The sequence below is a fragment of the Macaca nemestrina genome, chromosome 14 (genome assembly GCF_043159975.1).
Source record: "Macaca nemestrina isolate mMacNem1 chromosome 14, mMacNem.hap1, whole genome shotgun sequence".
In the NCBI taxonomy this organism is placed as follows: Eukaryota; Metazoa; Chordata; class Mammalia; order Primates; family Cercopithecidae; genus Macaca; species Macaca nemestrina.
This window is the reverse complement of record NC_092138.1, coordinates 35847090-35864911: the sequence shown is the minus strand read 5'-3', so window position 1 is coordinate 35864911 and position 17822 is coordinate 35847090. Positions and strand designations below refer to the sequence as shown.

Here is a 17822-nt window from a genome sequence, read left to right as displayed (position 1 = left end):
ATGAATTAGGAATTTTTTAGTTTTTCTCATGGCATTTTGAGGGATAGAATGTTAGGGTTCTGAAATCCAGGGGAAAGAGAAAATGAGACAGCAATAGATGGCTGACCAGGCTTGGAAAAATGTGACTGTGGTGGAGTCCCCTTTGGGAAAAACAACTAAGGAACTCTGTTATCTTGTTTAAAGTTGTTTCATTTTCTGTGCAGTAATCCCCTTTAATCATCCCCAAACCTGAGCAATCATCTGCTACAAGCGATAGTGTTGTGTTTGTGAGAAATGAAGAAAGATGGCTGTGTCCGCCCTTTGGATAAAGCAGTGAAGCAAGCAGACAGGATGCCAACATGACAAAAGTTAATCAGGAATTGAACTGTGTGCAATAAATAGGAGGGAGGGGTGACGAGTAACAGCCCAGGGAATATTAGCATACTCTACTCTGGGAATTCTTGCAAATACTGAGGAAATTACAAAGGATGAATAATGTATCTTTATGATATGTATTGAACCCTCCTTCATTGTTTCAAAAATTTCTCTTTTTATCTCTAGTTATGCTTCATGCCTTAAAGTCTGCTTTGTCCATTTGTCTGCTTTCTCCATTAGCAGAGTTCTGCAAACATTCTTTTGGTTAGTTTTCACATAGTGTTTCTCTTTTCATGTTTTTTTTTTCAAACTTTCTGTGTCCTTATATTTAAGATATGTCACATATATGAGGTATACAGTTTTTTGTTTGTTTGTTTGTTTACCAGTTTGACAATCATTTGTCTTTGAACTGGAACATCTGTTGTAATTATTGACAAATTTTAATTTGTTTCTACTATCTTGCTTTCTTCCCCCCTATTTTGTCCCCCTGTCTTATGCTCTTTTTTTGATGAAACAATTTTTTTTTTTTTTGAGACAGAGTCACGTTCTGTCACCTAGGCTGGAGTGCAGTGGTGCGATCTCAGTTCCCTGCAAGTTCTGCCTCCTGGGTTTATATCATTCTCCTGCCTCAGCATCCCGAGTAGCTGGGACTACAGACACCCGCCACCATGGCCGGCTAATTTTTTGTATGTTTTAGTAGAGACGGGGTTTCACTGTGTTAGCCAGGATGGTCTTGATCCCCTGACCTCGTGATCCACCCGCCTTGCCCTCCCAAAGTGCTGGGATTACAGGTGTGAGCCACCGTGTCCGGCCTGGACGAAATAATTTTTTAAAAATTATTCAATTTTCTCCCAGCAGTCATGAACTATAACTCTAGTCTCTTTATGAAACAAGAACAAAAGCAAAAAGCCTGCCAAAACCACAGCTCTGCTTTTAAGAGGCTTTCTGATTTTTTTTTTTTTTTTGCCTTTACCCCCATGCAGCTGCATAATTCGGCTGGTGTTTTGAAGAGGAAACTCATTATATGTAGGTTGAGTTCTCCAGCCCTCTCTTCTTGATGGGGGCTTGGCCCTTCTAATTTCCAATTTTGTCTCTTCATTCCCACAGCACCAATCAACAGTGATTTCTCTATCTCCTGGCAGTGACCTCCTACCTTGGTAAAATACAGATTCCCTGCCTTGGCAAATGCTCTTGTAACTGTTATGAAAAGTAGCCATAACTGTTAGCTAATCTCTCCATGGAATCTTAGCCCCTCATCCTTAGTGCTTCAGCAGCTCTCTCTCCTTATCTGCCTTTCTGGTTATTCTCAATGGTAACATTGGACTGCCACAAGTTACTCCATGCTACTCAAGTAGCTAGTTGAATGAAGATGGAAGCATGGCTCTAGAAGGCAGGATGACTATGGGTTAGATCGTACAGACTTTATTCTAGTAACCATATAACTTGTTATCTGAATCGTAAGTGTTTGAGAATGAAAAGAATGTTGTTAATCATTTGACCAGAATAGTAGGAAAACACTGAGATATGGTCACCCCAGGTTTTATGACTTTTATAGTTCCTCATCCCCAACCCCATTACTTCCCAAATCCCAAATCTGCCTTACTAACTTTCTCCTTTCAGGGTAGATGCAAGCTATATGGGTGACTGTCTAAAATTTTGCTGACCCATAGACATATACTTGATTTGGTGGCACTATTTTATTACCAAAGAAAAAAAGTTCAAATTGATGTTTTGTGCCAATAGACCTTAAAAAAATGAAAATTTAAAGGATATACTTCACATGGAGGAAGGTGAACCTAAATAGGGTCTGAGATATAAGCAGAATTGAAGAATAAAAACTATGATAAATATTGAGGTAATGCTAACCAATATTAATGGTAAATACTGATGATAATATCTTGTAAGTTTAAGAAAAACAAACTAGAACTAAATACATTACAAAAAATAGCCTGTACGTCTGGAGAGATGATGATAGGAATGAGAGTTCCCAAGTATATTGTATTGCTCAGGAAGAGGGTAAAAATATTGCTGAGTTTTGGGCTCTGTATTCATTTTTAAATTTCTAGAAAAAAATTCAGAATAATAGAAATTGGACATATAACTAACTTCCAAATGATTAGAGGAGAAAAATAGAACGAGAAGAAAACAGCAGTCTATCCAGCAGAAATCAAGAAAGAAGAGACAACAAAGCATAGGAAAGGTAATACCAAGAGAAAAAACAAAACATGATAGATTTAACACAAATATATCAGTAATCTCATTACATGGACTAAAGGCACCAGTCGAAGAAACTAATATACTTAGACTTGAAAAGAAAAGATCCATGTAGTGCTGTTTTAAAGAGACATATACTAAAGATACAAAGAAGTTACTGGCCAGGTGTGATGGTTAATACTGAGTGTCAACTTGATTGGATTGAAGGATACAAAGTATTAATCCTGGGTGTGTCTGGGTGTTACCAAAAGAGATGAACATTTGAGCCACTGGACTGGGGAAGGCAGATCCACCCTTAATTATGGTGGGCACAATCTAATCAGCTTCCAGCAAATATAAAGCTGGCAGAAAAATGAAAAAAGAGAGACTAGCCTAACCTCTCAGCCTACATCTTTCTCCTGTCCTGGATGCTTCCTGCCCTCGAATATCAGACTCCAAGTTCTTCAGTTTTGAGACTCAGACTGGCTCTCCTGCTCCTCAAGCTTGCAGACAGCCTATTGTAGGACCTTGTGATTGTGTAAGTTAATACCTAATAAACTCCTTTATATATCTATTCTATTAGTTCTGTCTCTCTAGAGAACCCTGACTAATATACCGGGCATGGTGGTTCCTTCCTGTAATCCCAGTGTTTTGGTAGACTGGGGTGGGCAGATTGCTTGAGCCCAGGAGTTTGAGACCAGCCTGGGCAATATAGTAAGTCTTTGTCTCTACGAAAGAAAATTTTAAATTAGCTAGGCATGGAGGCACATGCCTGTAGTCCCAGCTACTTGGGAGGCTGAGGCAGTAGGAGTGCTTGAGACCAGGAGTTTTTTGTTTTTTTTTTTTTGTTTTTTTTTTTTTGAGACGGAGTCTCACTCAGTCGCCCAGGCTGGAGTGCAGTGGCGCAGAGTGCAGAGATACTTCTCGGAGTATCAGAGATACTTCTCGAGGAGTATCTTTGAGTTGTTCTCTGTATTTCCTGAATTTGAATGTTGGCCTGTCTTACTAGGTTGGGGAAGTTTCCTGGATAATATCCTGAAGAGTGTTTTCCAGCTTGGTTCCATTCTCCCCATCACTTTCAGGTACACCAATCAAACATAGGTTTGGTCTTTTCACACAGTCTCATATTTCTTAGAGGATTTGTTCGTTCCTTTTCATTCTTTTTTTTCTGTTCTTGTCTTCACGCTTTACTTCATTAAGTTGATCTTCAATCTCTAATATCCTTTCCTCTGCTTGGTTGATTCGGCTATTGATACTTGTGTATGCTTCATCAAGTTCTCGTGGTGTGTTTTTCAGCTCCGTCAGGTCATTTATGGTCTTCTCTAAACCAGTTATTCTAATTAGCAATTCATCTAACTTTTTTTCAATGTTCTTAACTCCCTTGCATTGGATTTGAACATGTTCCTTTAGCTCAGAGGAGCTTGTTATTACACAGTTTCTGAAGCCTACTTCTGACAATTCATCAAACTCATTCTCTGTCTAGTTTTGTTCCCTTGCTGGTGAGGAATTATGATCCTTTGGAGGAGAAGAGGCATTCTTGTTTTCGGAATTTGCATCCTTTTTGCACTGGTTTCTCCCCATCTTTGTGGATTTATCTACCTTTGGTCTTTGATGTTGGTGACCTTCAGATGGGGTCTCTAAGTGGATGTGCTCTTCCTTTCTGTTAGTTAGTTTTCCTTCTAACAGGCCCCTCTGCTGCAGATCTGCTGGAGTTTGCTTTAGGTCCACTTCAGACCCTGTTTGCCTGGTTATCACCAGTGGAGGCTGCAGAACAGCAAAGATTGCTGCCTGTTCTTTCCTTTGGAAGCTTCATCCCAGAGGGGCACCTGCCAGATGCCATCCAGAGCTCTCCTATATGAGGTGTCTGCTGAAGAATGCCCATTTTCAAACTTTTGTTCAACATCATGCCAGAAATTTTAGCCAGAACAATTAGGCAAAAAAAAAAAAAAAAAAAAAAAAAAAAAAAAAAAAAAGAAAGAAAGAAAGAAAGAAAGAAATAAAAGGCAGGCAAATTGGAAGAGAAAGAAATAAAATTATCTTTATTGCAGATGACATCATTCTATATATAGAAAATCCCAAAGAACCCACAAAAAACTGTTAGAGATAATAAATGAATTTAGCAAAGCTGCAGATACAGGAGCAGCACTTAAGAATCAATTGTACTTTTATACAATATAAATGTCTCAAAACAGAAAATTAAGAAATCAATTTTATTTACAATTGTGTCAAAAATGAAATACTTAGGAATAAATTTAACTAAGGAGGTGAGAGAATTGAATACTGAAAACTACAAAATGTTGTTGAAATAAATTTAAAAAGATTTAAATGAATGGAAAGACATCCTATGTTTATCACTAAGAAAGCTTAATATTATTAAATAGTAACATGCTTCACATTGATCTAAATATTCTACACATTCTCTAGGCCAAATTTCAGCTGGATTATTTGTAGAAATTGAGAAGCTGATTCTAAAATTGATACAGAATTTTAGACCCAGAAAAGCCAAAACAATCTTGAAAAAGAATAAAGTTGGAGTACTCACGTTTTCCAATTTCAAACCTTACCATAAAGTAACAGTAATAAAGTATGATACTGACAGAGGATGTGCATATAAATAAGTGAAATAAACTTGAGAGTCTAGAAATAAACCTTCACATCTATGATCAACTGGTTCTTGACAAGGGAGTAAAAATCAATGAGGAAAGGAATTGTCTTGAGCAATAGTCTTTTTGACAGATAGTGTTGGGACAGCTGAATATCAACATTCAAAAGAGTGAAGTTGGACCTCTGTTTCACACCATATACAAAATACACCAAAATGGATTAAAAATCTAAATGTAAGAGTTAAAGCTATAGAACTCTTAGAAGAAAATATAGGAGTAAATCTTCATGACTTTAGATTTGGTAATAGATTTTTTTAGATATGACAACAAAAGCAGAAGTAAAAACAAAATAGGTAAATTGAATTTCATTACAATTATTTATTTATTTATTTATTTATTTATTTATTTGAGACAGAGTCTTGCTCTGTTGCGTAGGCTGGAGTGCATGGCTTACTGCAGCCTTGACCTCCTGGGCCCAAGCAATCCTCCCACCTCAGCCTCCCAAGTAGCTGGGATGACAGGTGCATGCCACTACACACAGCTAATTTTTGTATTTTTTTATAGAGACAGGGTTTTGCAATGTTTCCTAAGCTAATTGTCTCAAGTGATCCTCCTGCCTTGTCCTCCTACAGTGTTGGGATTACAAGCATGAGCCACCACATCTAGGCTTCAATACAATTAAAATATTTGTGGTTCAATGACACTATCAAGATAGTGAAAATACAACCTACAGGATAGAAGGAAATATTTGCAAATCATATATCTAATTAGGATCTAATATGCAGAATATATAAAGAGCTCTTATAACTCAAAACCAAAAAGGTAACCCAATTTTAAAATGGGCAAAAGTTTTCAATGGGTATTTCTCCAAAGAAGATATACAAATGGCTAACAAGCACATGAAAACATGTTCAGTTTCATCAGTCATTGGAGAAATGCCAATCAAAACCACAGTGAAATACTACTTTTCACCCACTAGGATGCGTGTACTTTTTTTTTTTTTTTTTAAAAAAAAAGGAAAAATAACTATTGTTGAGTATGTGAAGAATATGCAACCCTCATATATTCTGGTGGGAATGTAAAATGGTGCAGCCACTACATAAAACAGTTTGGTGGTTCCTTAAAAAGTTACATATGAGATTACCATATGGCCCAGCAATTCCATCCCAAAGTGTATACTCGAAGAATTGAAATCAGGTATTTGAATGAAAACTTGTACCTAAATGTTTACAGTAATGCCATTCACAATAGCCAAATGGTGGAATCAATTAAAATGTTCACCAACTGACGAATAAATAAACAAAATGTGGTATATCCACATAATAGAATATTGTTCAGACATAAAAAGAAATAAGGTAGTTATACTTGCTACAACATGAATAAAAACATTATGCTAAGTGAAAGAAGCCAGACACAAAATATCACATAATGTATGATTCCATTTATATGAAATATCCAGAAAGGACAATCTACAGAAATAGAAAGCAAATTGATGGTTGCCAGGGGCTAGAGGTAAGGGAAAATGGCGAATGGATGCTTTATGGATACAAGATTTCCTTCTGGAGTGATGAAACTGTTTGGAACTAGACACAGGTAATGTTTACACAATATTGTGAATGTACTAAATGCTACTGAATTGTACATTTTAAATTGGTTAATTTTATATCATGTGAATTTTACCTCAGTTTTAAAAAACTACTTTTAAGTGGACATTTTTTTAAAAGCTGTTTCAAACAAACCATGTTCTCTGGTCACAAGGCAATTAAGCTAGTCCTTACAATAAAAAGATTATGATAAAACACCATTAATTTGAAAAATCCAGGTCGGGAAAGAAGTCAAGTATTTTAGGATCATTAGACCAAGGCGATTATTTTACAAGAAGTCGGGTCACAATCGAGATGATAAAGATCTATGTTCCTCACATAGACCAGAACAGCTAGTAGGAAGAAGAGAGACATTCTTTCATTAATAAGTTGTGTTTGCCTTCTTGTGAAGAAACTTTAGTGGAAAGAGACTGAGCTGAAATTGAAGCACCACCATTTCCTTTCTGTCCCTTTCAAAGGTACCAGAGCTTCCTCGTGGAGGACACTGAGCAGAAGCCAAAGTAGATCCCCTAGTGACAGGCATATGAAGTCTCAGGTGACAGGTTGCAAGATTCTGGACGACTTAGGACTGGAATCTACATTGTATTGTGGAGAGGTAAGGATGGTATGTCTTGAGGAAGGGAACAGGGATGCCAGGAAGTGACACATAGTGAGAGTTCTGTGAGGGGGAGATGATTGGATTGAGAAGAAGAGGGATGGGGAGAGGAGCTGAGAGATAGAGGGAAGATATTCTAGAATGCCTACCATCCCCACATGGTATGAAGAGTGAGTTACATGCTCCGTAGCCAATTCTGAAAAATTTTACTTCACACTTTTTTTTAGCACACGTATTTAACCCTTTTTAAAAATAATCAGTGAATCCTCCATTAGAAGTTTGCTCATTAGCATCCAGTATATAAAAATGAAAATCTCTGGAAAATGTAGTCTGCCTGTGCTCCTCATGCCCCTTATTCAGTGATCATTGGACAGATACCAACCTGCTGTATTGTGGATTTATGTGTGAAGAGAAGTGCTGGGCAGCAGACAACTGCCCTTCCTGGGAGATCATCAAGCCAATGTTTGATTTTACTCTCAACCTCTTTTCATTCTTTATTTGAAAAGAGATGCAGCTAGAAAGGAAAATGCTGCCTGTTAAATGAATGGTGCCAGGATTTAGAACAGTCTAGTCTGCTATACACCAATAAGCCTGGTTTTTGTTTGTTTTGTGGAAATCACAGAGGTAAAGTTCCCTCTCTGTTTCCATCCCTGGTGCCTAGAAAAGTAATCCATAAGCTGCACCAATTGAGAAATAGCAGGTACAGTACTCCCTGCTTATTTGCAGTTTCACTTTCTGCATTTAACAGTGGTCTGAAAATATTACAGTATTTTGAGAATGAGAAAGAGACCACATTCACATAGATTTTATTACAGTATTTTGTTATAACTGTTTTATTAATTATTAATCTCTTACTGTGCCAATTTATAAACTAAACTTTATCAAAAGTATGTATATATGGGGGAAAACGATATAATATAGAGGGTTTGGTACTATCCATGGCTTCAGGCATCCACTGGGCGTCTTGGAATGTATCCCCCATGGATAAGGGGGACTACTATACTTGGCATCAAATGCCCAGTCTTTTCTACAGTGAGCTCTCAGGCAAGTCTGGGACAGAAAATATTCTCTCCATGTACTACTAAACTTGGTTTAGCTCAATAGTTTTCAGATTTTTCTTAAAAGAACAAACTTTCATCAAATAAAATCTTAACACAGAATTCATACATGTCAACATATAGATGCAGAGCTCCTACAGTGGAAGGAGAAGTAGAGGGAAGATCACTATTGCTTAAACTATCCCAGTTGTGGGAGGCCTCGAGATTCTAGGATTCTGCAGGAGAGATTTGAGAACCACCAATCTATAGGCATGTCCAGAATTGGTTCATATCTGAGAAAATTCTAAGGGAAACAGCATATTCTAAGAGAAACAGCCTTCAGTCTTCAACTCCCAGGAATTTATGACAGGTGCATATTACAAGCCAGGAGAGAAGATACGTGGGAGCTACACCAAAGATGTGTTCTTCCTTGGAGTATTGCTGGACTGAGCATGGTGAGAAATGAGGAGGGAGATGATACAGTCGAGGATTTGTAGTCTGACTTTGGGTACACCTTCTGCACCAGCCTATGGTCCTTTTCTTCCAGACCATCTATTGTTAGGGTAGTTACTTTGGGCAACTTCATCCCCACCATGGAACCCACCCTACTCCTTTCCACTAGTGTTGTTTTCCCATGCCACTCCCCTATGCAGAGGCATTTCCCACTTGGGCTGCCCCAACTCACATTATTTTTCCTTTTACACAAGGCCTTATTGTTTGACTGATTGAGCAATGAGTTTTACCCACTGTAGGGGATATTTTATAGAGTCTGCAAATTTCCTTATTTCTAAGGTAAATGTCTTGAGCAATGTTTACAATCTCAGGAAGAGTGGTTTACAACTCAGGAAGAGCTAAGCGGATGATGCTAAGCTACTTGGCATACTCAGTGTTTGCATTCTTTTCATCATCCCAGGAGTGTGCCCCTCAAGGCTCAAGATTTCATCTACTTCCTGAAAACAGAAGAGAGAGAGTTTATTACTTTTCTATTGCTTCCGTAATAAATAGCCACAAACCTAGTGGCTCAAACCAATACAAACGTATAATCTTACAGGTCAGAGAAGTCCAACACCAGGCTCACCAGACAAGGATCACAGTACTGGCAGGGCTGCATTTCTTTCAAGGATGGTGCTACTTTCTGTAGCCAAGAGTCAAGGACGAGCAGAGACTGGGCCTAGAGAACACAGCTCTAGGAAGGGATTGTTAGGCAGCAGCTAAGGATTCAGTACAGGGAATCTGCCAACCACAAAATCCTGGTAAGGAGGAAGCTCAGGAAAGGAAAGCTCTAACCTCAGTGTATGCCCCAGGAGTGATTGATCCTTTACCAGGGGTCCCTGGATGAGAAGACAGACGTATGGAACAGACCTGCGGTGTCACCACACTGCAGCTGAGCCATAGAGCCACAGATGTACCACCTACCCCAAGCCCTTATGTAACATGAAACAGGAAGAGATATTAATTGTAATAATTTGAGGTTGTTGGCCGTGAAGCATCGCTTGGTGAAAGCTCACTAAATCCTACCACCTTGACTTGACAGCAAGTTTGCCCAGTGGAGCAGCCTAGAAAGTCAGCCTCTCTGGTCATAAAGCAGGGTTGTGGGAGGTGGAGAGTGGGCCCAGAGGGGTGCACAGAGGCATCCAGCCCAAGGGCCAGGGGTTTCCTTTTTTAGGCTACTGCCGTCAGCAGTCATGTCTCTCTGAAGGCCAGGAATCTAGACTGAATTGAAGATGGTGACATGATCCCTGGGTCACTGGTGTCTTCCTAAAGTGACACTGCCTTCTGGAGGAAATCCCTGATGGTGCCTCATTTTTGTTTCTATTTTTTTGCATCCTCTGTGCCCAGTACCTGCTCATAGGAGACATAGTAAAGATGTAGGTGTTAACCAAGTGCACATGGAAAACACATTGTTGTTCTGCATCGGTGATTTTAATTTAAAAATATGCTTCTGAAAGAAAGAAAGTTCACTGGTTTGTAGTCCTTTAAACAAAGTAATGTGATATTTAGTTGAGGGTAAGTTATTGCACCATGTCTCTAGTACAGTTCACTGTCTTTCCATTTTTAGACAAAGGTAAACCTTGTTTTTGTTTCCTTTTAGAAGGGGTATATCCACTGAGACCAGAGGCCAAACTCTGTTTTTACTTTTATTTTTATTTTTTGAGATGGAGTCTCGCTTTCATCACCCAGGCTGGAGTGCAGTGGCATGACTGGAATCAGTGCAACCTCTGCCTCCCAGATTCAAGCAATTCTCCTGCCTCAGCCTCCCGAGTAGCTGGGATTACAGGCACACGCCACCACGCCCAGCTAATATTTGTATTTTTAGTAGAGACGGGGCTTTGCCGTGTTGGTCAGGCTGGTCTCAAACTCCTAACCTCAAGTGATCCACCTGCCTCGGCCTCCCAAAGTGGCATGAGCCACTACACCCCACCAAACTCCGTTTTTCATGAGTTGGTTTTACTTTTGAGTTTAATTCTCTTCTTGTTGCAATGGTATGTCTATGTGAGACTTTCATTGCAGACCTTTTGCCACAGCCAGGATAGTCACACAAAAATAGGGGCCTTTCCTCATGAAAAGAGAAGATATGGCTCTGTAGATCAAATACAGTCATGTGGGTTCTACCACAGCCTTCTCTTGGACATTGGCAAATATTTCTCTCTGGAGCAAGAGTTTTCATATATTGCTTAAGATAATCTTTGTGTTTAAAAGTTTTCTGCCATATTCCCATGTTATTTCCTCTGTATGGGTTTTTTGCCTCACATATTTTGGAAGTTCAATCCATGTTTTTGCCACAAAGGAACATCTGTTTTGACATCTAGCCCTCCTGGACCTCCCTGTGTTGTTTTAGCCTGCTGGGTCAGGCAGTATTTCCCACATCCTTTCTGGGTTCGTTGGTATGCTGGCACTGATGGATTTTCAGCTACTGATCCTTAAAGATCTTTTTACAGCCTTCAAAATTGCATGCATGTTGTTTGCTGAATCTCATCTTTATGTTCAAAATATTTCTTCAAGTTTGATTTTGTGTTGAATTTTCTATCACAGCCACTAGTGCATAAACAGCTTTTCTCCTATATGAATCAGGATGTTGTGACTCAGGCGGTACACCCTGAGGAAAGTCTTGCCACACCCTTCATAATCACAAATGAATGGTCTCTTCCTCATGTGCTTGCATAGGTGCTCTTCAAACATCTGGACCTTATTGTAATTGGTGCTACATGCAGTCCTGGAAGGAGCAGATGAACTTCTTAGAGAGTGCAGGGGAGGGAGGGTACAAGGGCATGGGACTGGTCTCTAGCAGGCCACGAGAAATGCCTAGGCAATGGTCAGGGATGACAATGCCTCAGGCTCCCTAGCCTTAGCACCCACCCAGATCAGGTATGCAGCCACATGGGTGCACCAGCATATGGACCCAACACACAAAGCCAGCCACTTCCAAGAGCTCATTCTGTTGCCACCAGGCCCTGACCTGTAAACACTTATTTCTGACCCACTTGTTTCACAGAACCATCATATATCATTTTCCTATTGCTTTTCCACCCCATACAAGACCTTCTGGGGTTATCTCTTTAAAAAATTAATTTGAAAAGGCCGTTTTTCCCATTTTCAAAATATTTGTTGATCTAACTCTGGTATTGAAACTGCCTTTGCAAAAATTGTAACAGTGAGAAAATTATGATGTGAAAGAGATCTGACCTAACTGACTCCATCTGATTTCCAACCTCCAAACTGCCCTTGTTCATTCCTGGGCAAAGGTCAGACTAACTTTTGGGAGGACTTCAGTTTGTGGTTTAACTTTGAAACAAAGATGATAACAGCCTTTTCCGGAAATGAATGTCCTTCTTGCCAGGGGACCAGATTGCCTTTGTTAGTCTAACAAATTGGCAACAAGATTAGAAATTATGGTTTAGGAGTCATGCAGCCAGGGGCCACATGATTCCAAACCTCCCCAATTGCTCCTAGGAATAACACCACTATTGTAAAACCTAAGATTGGTGCTGGAAATATTTTTCAGACCTTAAAATTCTGATGCACCAGCTAGCACCATCCAGGCCAGTAATCTGGCTAAATCAGTTCTACAATCCTGTCCAGAAACCGAAGACAGCAAGAAGAACCCACTTTGACCCCCTATGATTTCATCTCCAACCCAACTAATCAGCACTCCTCATTCTCTGGCCCCCTGCCTGCCAAATTGCCCTTAAAAAACTCCAATCTCTGAATTTTCTGTCTCCTGTTTAGCTGGCTGTGCATGAATTAAACTATTTGTCTATTACAATTCCTCTGTCTTAATACATTGGGTTTATCTGGGCAGCAGGCAAAATGAACCCATTGGGCAGTTACAGTGTGACTTCAACAATGTACCTACTGTAAATAGGTACATTTGAGTCTCTAGTTCTTGGTTTATTTTCCACTAATTCCACAGAAGATGGGATTGTTGAAAGACCTATCTTCATTTAGTGAAAAACAATAGAAACCAAATACCCTGGGTCGAGTCAGGATAGAAAAATCTAAAGCTTAGCCCTCATATCCTGTCTCATGTATCTATTAATTCTCTCCTCCTCCAATTTTCTTTTAGCTTACAGCTATTGTTAGGTAATCTGACTCTATGTAAGCACTCAAAGATGAAGTTGTGTAAGTGGCAAAATGCAGAGACTTATATGTGTGCCCTCTTGAAAGACATTTTAGTAAATACATGTGTGGTTTCTGGCTCCTATTATTATTGAGGCCAGGCATTCCTGCTCCCATTGGTACTGCCATGAAGTACAATGTTTGGTTTCCATTTCATCTATAAGCTATAAACTCCCTAGTGAACCTCATTATACTCAAACTTGTATTTCTGTGCCTAAGGTAGGCCCTGGCACATAGGAAGGTTTATTTCCTTTTAGACTAGAAGAATTTACTTCAGTTTTGTTGTTTGTTTGTTTTGTTTCACCACAGATGCGGTGGTTATAAATTCTCTTATTTTTCTTTCTCTGAAACTCTTATTTCACCTTCAATAATGAAAGATATTTTTGCGGAATACAGAATTCCAAGTGGACAAGCTTTTCTCATGTACTTTAAAGATACTGTTTCACTGTCTTCTGACTCCCCTTCTATTGCTTCTTATGAGAAAGCAGCCATCATTTTAATTGTTTCCCTGTATTCAATGTGTCCTTTTTCTTTGCCTTCAAATATTTTTCTTCCATAGCTTGATTATGATGTAAGTAGGAGTGTTTTTTCTACTTATTCTTTCTAAGCTTCATAAATTTGTAACTCTATGTTTTATGCCACATTTAGGGAATTTGGGCCATATTTTTTCCTCTCAGTTCTCTCTCTCTTCTTCTTTCAGGTCTTCAATTTTGAATTGTCTCACAGATCCATAGGATTTTTTAATTAAAATTTATTTCTCTGCAGTTTTCAAATCAGATAATTTCTATTGACTTTTAAGTCCATTGTTTCTTTCCTGCATCATTCCATTTTGTTCTTAAGCTTACCCAGTTAATTTTATATTTCAGCTGTTTTTTTTTTAGTTCTAGGATTTCTATTTGGGCTTTAAAAAATAATCTCTTTTCTTCTGCTGAAATTTCCCACCTTTTATTAGCTGTGAGCATATTTTCCCTTTTACCACTGAGCATCATTTTAATATACACTTTAAAATAATTGTTGGCCAACATCTGGGTCATCCTAGCTTGTTTTCTGTTAATCTTTCTCTTATGAATTGGTCATGTTTTCCTGCTTCTTTGAATGTTGTATAATTTTTTTTTTTTTTAAGATGGAGTCTTGCTGTGTCACCCAGGCTAAAGTGCAATGGTGCGATCTCAGCTCACTGCAACCTCCACCTCCCGGGTTCAAACGATTCTCCCGCCTCAGCCTCCTGAGTAGCTGGGATTACAGGAACCCACCATCATGCCCAGCTAATTTTTGTATTTTTGTAGAGATGGGGTTTTACTATGTTAGGCAGGTTGGTCTTGAAGTCCTGGCCTCAGGTGATCTGCCTGCCTCAGCCTTCTAAAGTGCTGGGATTACAGGTGTGAGCCACTGCGCCTGGCCTGAATGTTGTATAATTTTGGATTGCATCCTCAATATTGTAAATAATGTGTTGTAGAAGTTCCAGAATCTGAATGTTCCTCTGAATACTACTGATTTTAAGCATATATTTAACTTTTATAGAATCAAACTGTAGCACTGTATCTCCACTGTGATGAGTGTAGCTGAAATTTTACTTCAATTCTTTTAACTTTAACTAATTTGCTTTGAGTCTTTCCCCAATAGTCATGTTTAAGGATCACGCAGAGATTTGGGAAAATTTTGTACCTAGAGTATGAGACCCATTCTTTGGCTCTATCCTTTCTGGGAGTTCCTTCTTCACTTTGCAATGGATCTAGTTCTCCAAACACAAATCCTTTTCTCTGATTCTTAAGCCAGTAAAACTAGGATTTTCTATCAGAGTGTTAGTTACCCCACGTGGTGAAAACCCACACACACAAAATGGGAGCTGATGTTTGTTCTTTTCTGCGCAGCATTGACTTCCCTCAGTATTTATCTGTTTTTTTTCTCTATTTGGTACCTTCAAGTATTGGTTTTGGTGGAAGAAAAAAATCTGTAAACTTGAAGAGAGACTGAGAGAGATTATACTATCTCAAGAACAGAGAGAAAAATAACGGGAAAAAAGTGTCAGAACCTCAGGGAAATGTGGGACACCACTAACAGTGCACACATAAGTGTAATTAGTGTACTATAAGGAGAGGAGACAGAAAATAGAGCAGAAAGTATTCAAAGAATTCATGGTCGAAGAGTCCCCAAATTTCATACAAATTATTACTCTACATATCTAAGAAACTCAATGAATTCTAAGTGAGATAGATGCAAAGAAATCCACACACAGCACATTACTGTAAAAATGTTCAAAGCCAAAGCCAAAGCAAAAATATTGAAAGCGTAAGAGAAAAAGGACTGATCATGTATAGTGAAATGCCAATGATACTTATAGCTGAATTCTCATCAGAAGTAATGGATGCCAGAAGGTAGGAAGGTAACATTTTGAAGGTACTGAAAGACAAAAAGTTGTTAATCAAATAATTTATGTCCAGCAAAACTATCTTTCAATAAAAGGCAATTTCTCAAAGAAAATATGCAAATAGCCAATAATACATGAAAAGAGTCAATATCATTATCTATCAGGAAATGCAAATCAAAACCACAGTGAGATATCACTTCATACATGATAGGATGGTTAAAATATAAAAGAGACATAATAACAAGTATTGAAAAAGATGTGGAGAGTTGCAACCTTCAGATCTTGCTGGTAGGGATGTGAAATGGTGCAGCCACTTTGGAAAATAATCTGGAAGTTCCTCAAAAGATTAAACGTAGAGTTCTGTATGACCCAGTTATTCACTCCTCAGTATACACTCTATACAATGGAATATTATTTGACAGTATAAAGAAATGAAGTACTGGTACATACTGCAACATGAAGGAGCCTGTAATATATTATGTTAAGTGAAAGAAGCAAGATACAAAAGACTGCATATCAGTGATTTTTTTGTGTGAGTCTATTTATATGCAGGGTCCAGAATAGGCAAATCCAAAGAGACAGAAAGTAGATTAGTGGTTGCCAGGGTCTGGGGTGGGATGAAGGGAGAGAAAGGGAGGAACTGCTAATGGGTATGGGGTTTAATCTGAGGTCATGAAAATATTCCAATATTCTGGTGGAAGTTACACAACTCTGTGAATATAGTAAACACCATCGATCTGTTCACTTTTAAGTGAGTGAATTGTGTGTCTGTGAATTATTAGTGTATTTCAAATAAAGCTGTTTTTTTTTTAACTAGTCGTTAAAAGCAACCACAACAGCCACCCACATACCTGATTTCTTTTTTTTTTAAATTTATTTATTTTTTTTGAGACTGAGTCTCGCTCTGTCACCCAGGCTGGAGTGCAGTGGCCGGATCTCAGCTCACTGCAAGCTCCGTCTCCCGAGTTCACGCCATTATCCTGCCTCAGCCTCCCAAGTAGCTGGGACTGCAGGCGCCCGCCACCTCGCCCAGCTAGTTTTTTTGTATTTTTTAGTAGAGACGGGGTTTCACCGTGTTAACCAGGATGGTCTCGATCTCCTGACCTCGTGATCCGCCCGCCTCGGCCTCCCAAAGTGCTGGGATTACAGGCTTGAGCCACCGCGCCCAGCCTCACACACCTGATTTCTTAAGTTAAATGCTGGTGCGATGTCTCCTCTTCACTCTCCTTGGCCTAGCCTAGGTCTTGTGAGAATGACCTCTCTGTATCACTTGTCATCACATTCAGTGGCAACAGCAGGAGCTAAATTTATTTTTTGGTTATCTTTTCATCCCTCAAATTGTCACATCTATTTTTCAAACTCTCCAAAAATGGTAATTCTATGATAATCCTTAGTAACCATTAGCATAAAATTAAAACATTTACCTTAGGTTCTTCTACTGTGCCTGCTAGAAATTTAGACTACTTATTACTGCTCCCTTTTCAAGCAAGAACAAAATCTGCCTTTTGGACCCATGTAAGGCACTATATTTTAATACCTTTGAATACTACTATTGTTTTGGGGAAACTGGAAAGACATCGGACTAGATATCAAGAGACCTGCTTTCTAGGCCAATCTTTGTCCCTTGCTAGGACAGAGAAGAGCCATCATTCTTCATTTTATGTATATTTTTCAAAAGTAGGGAATTTTTGATAATTTGTAGTTATGACAGTTGTTAATATTATGATGAAATATGTTGAAGGAGATATGTAAAATCAAGTGTCCATTTACTCAATACTAGATTGTAACATCAGTGGCTGCACTCAAAGGGTGGCATATTTTTATGTGGGAGCTCTCCACCAGCCAATGGCACAGACCCACCACTGACCTGGCTCCATCGTCCAGTCCCACTCTTAGAGGAGAAAGCCTCTGGCCAAGACTGTTCCAGAAGGATAACACCTTTTTTGGGTCTCTTTCCCGGATATAAGAAACCTAGTGACATTTCTGCCTCCAAATTTTTGTGTAATTTAAGAACAGTTTCCTCCTCTGAGCTTATGTTTTCTCATCTAAAATATGTGTGGGAGGTGAGAGTCTTTAAAGCATCATCCAGTACTATATCTTATAATTCTATTTCAGCATAGGCATCTTTAATTCCTAATCTTTTCTCATGAAGACACCGTCATGACCTCTTATCTTATTTATATCTTTTGGACTCCAAATACTTCATTTTAGAGATGTAGTGCTCTGAAGGGTCAAAGGGGCACCTTGTGAAAAGCCATATTTGTCTCTTAACATTCACCATGACTTATACTAAATTATAGTAAGTGTGAAATATCTCCACAGACAGATACAAAATGATTTTGTATCTTCTGGCCAGGGTGCGGTGGCTGAATGCCTGTAATCCCAGCACTATGAGAGGGCAAGACAGGCAGATTGCTTGAGCTCAGGAGTTCAAGACAAGCCTGGGCAACA

The 17822-nt window shown here is 38.9% G+C and overlaps 1 protein-coding gene and 1 long non-coding RNA gene across 2 annotated transcripts in view; one reads left to right on the top strand and one right to left on the bottom strand.

Annotated features, from left to right (window-relative positions):
• The window catches only part of LOC105489147 (uncharacterized), a 143875-nt gene extending 136502 nt beyond the window's left edge, over positions 1-7373 (top strand). Inside the window, exon 5 of the long non-coding RNA XR_011612540.1 lies at positions 7213-7373. This is a non-coding gene — a long non-coding RNA (uncharacterized lncRNA). The remainder of the gene's footprint in view (positions 1-7212) is intronic.
• Positions 1-17822, bottom strand: part of LOC105489145 (interleukin 33) — a 98329-nt gene that overhangs the window by 64300 nt on the left and 16207 nt on the right. The window lies entirely within an intron of this gene.